General features: G+C 39.7%; 1 protein-coding gene across 4 annotated transcripts in view; it reads left to right on the top strand.

Moving 5' to 3' along the window:
- The first annotated feature begins 1,025 nt into the window (after window positions 1-1,025).
- Window positions 1,026-2,059, top strand: part of LOC135220913 (syntaxin-binding protein 5-like) — a 1,025,750-nt gene continuing 1,024,716 nt past the window's right edge. For all 4 annotated transcript variants that reach the window (XM_064258544.1, XM_064258545.1, XM_064258543.1 and 1 more), the window contains exon 1: window positions 1,026-1,167. The gene's annotated coding sequence lies outside the window, so the exon portion shown is untranslated. The remainder of the gene's footprint in view (window positions 1,168-2,059) is intronic.

Below are 2,059 nucleotides of genomic sequence, written 5' to 3'. Positions count from 1 at the left end.
ACCAGGGTACGCAATAAAGTACTGCCACATGCTACATGTATTTAATTTTTTTATTTACTGCAAATTCAAGTATTTAAGATGAGTGTTGATGTGATTACCTTTTCGTTTCAACACGTTTTGTTATTGGAGAATTATCATTGGGTTAATCTTTTTTATTTATTTATTTTTATTTATTTATTTATTATTTTATTTTTGTAGAATAGACTGAAATATGAATTTGTCTTGTGTTGTACGGTTTGCCATATACTTTGCTTTGGAAAAGTGCAGAATATTTTCTGACCAAAGTAGAGCAATAAGTCATAGATAACATCAGGCATCTTTTTCCCAGCGGGTCTATTTATGAGGGCTTACTAAGAGATAGGCACAATTTATTTAAAGTGGGTGAGTCGAACCGATATTCAGGTACGAGGAGCTTTGACACAATTATTTCAGCGCATCATCCTCCCACAGTTTCTGAGGTAGCATATGGTCCCTTTCCATCCTGTAAAATGTGACGGAAGTGTCTCTGAGAGAGAGAGAGAGAGAGAGAGAGAGAGAGAGAGAGAGAGAGAGAGAGAGAGAGAGATCAGTAACGTCAGCGCGTAGTTGTATCGAACTTCGCTCGCCTGTGTTGTGTATGTGTCGTCTGCGCAATACCGGTTCCAATATTATATATGTTATCACGATGGGAACTGTCATAATATATTTTTATTTTTTTCGAACAAGCAGTGTCAGGAGTAGCATTCTTGCACAAAATTTTGTGAATAGCATAAGCATTTTTTGGTTTATAAATAGAAAAGCAAAGAATTTAGAGATTTTGGAGTATTATCGATAGTGCTGGCCAATGACGTCACGGGAGAGCGGGAGTGGTATTTAGGAGCGCGCGCAGAGGCCTCAGTGAGCGCGAGTCAGTCGTATCAGGCGGAAGGGTTCTCTGAGTCCTGTCGTCGTCGTCTTCATCCCCTTACAGCATGGGCTTGTAAGGGATTTGTGCGCTTTACTTGTGTTGTTCCGAATCTTTGGAAATTGTTTAACCTAGGTGACTTGCTTAAGTGAATCATCATGAAGAAGTTCACGCTGAAGCACGTTTTCGAAGGATTGCGCTCGACTGTTCAGCAGCCACAGGCCAAACCTGAGCAAGTGTCAATCGTCGAAACACTGCAAGCTGAGAACTTCCAGGTCGCTAAGGTACGTAAGTGTCCCAAAAACACTCCCAACACTTAAGAACTAAAGGACTATTTGACCCATTAGATTTTGCATGACACACGACCATAAAGTTCCTCCCCTCCTAAAGAATTGCTATACTGCTTGCAATCAATATTAGTTGAACGGCACTGATAAGAACGTAAGTACGGTCACAGAGATGATTGGCCAGAAGTAGACTCGACTCCTCCTCCCTACCTCCTTCACCCTCACCTCCTCCCGCACCAACAATTGACATGTGTTGGGAGGCGTTGTCCGTTTTTTTATTCTTTCATTTATTCTGTCAGTATGGAATGAGAAGAACCACTCCCAACACAGATGATTGGTAAGTACAAAACATAGTATGTCAGTCTTAAAACCTTGCTTTCAGGCTAAACTTGGCAATGTATCAATATGCCACGAAGTTGAGATAAAATTTTTAGGCCAGTAGGGTAATCCGATTAATAGTTAAGCCTAGATGCACAGTGTCTGTTACTTATGTCAGGGTCAACATTGTTATCGTTCTCTTCTCCTAGAATTATGTCTTGAGTTGACATTGCTACTTCATTTTGTATGTGAGAAGTCTTTTAACATGGTGCCTTGAATAATTTATATACCTTGACTCATCGAAATATACCGTAAGATATAGAATAGTTGAAGTAGGGCGTTTACGTTTTCTTTGTGTTTATTTTTAATTGACGCTTGGTTGTGATGGCGAACACACTCCTATTTATGGTTGCTATCAAGTATTTGTTGATGATGTAACGTCATATGTTGATGGTACGGAGTACCCCCGTTGCTGGACTCTGCTCTAACCAAGAACTTTGATGTTTTTAACTTGTTTAGAGATGTTCAGGCAAGGTATAGTCACTGTACATTACTTTCAAGTCACAAAAAA

The sequence above is a fragment of the Macrobrachium nipponense genome, chromosome 2 (assembly GCF_015104395.2).
Source record: "Macrobrachium nipponense isolate FS-2020 chromosome 2, ASM1510439v2, whole genome shotgun sequence".
NCBI lineage: Eukaryota > Metazoa > Arthropoda > Malacostraca > Decapoda > Palaemonidae > Macrobrachium > Macrobrachium nipponense.
Note: the sequence above shows the minus strand (reverse complement) of the source record. Positions and strands in the feature narration are given on the sequence as shown.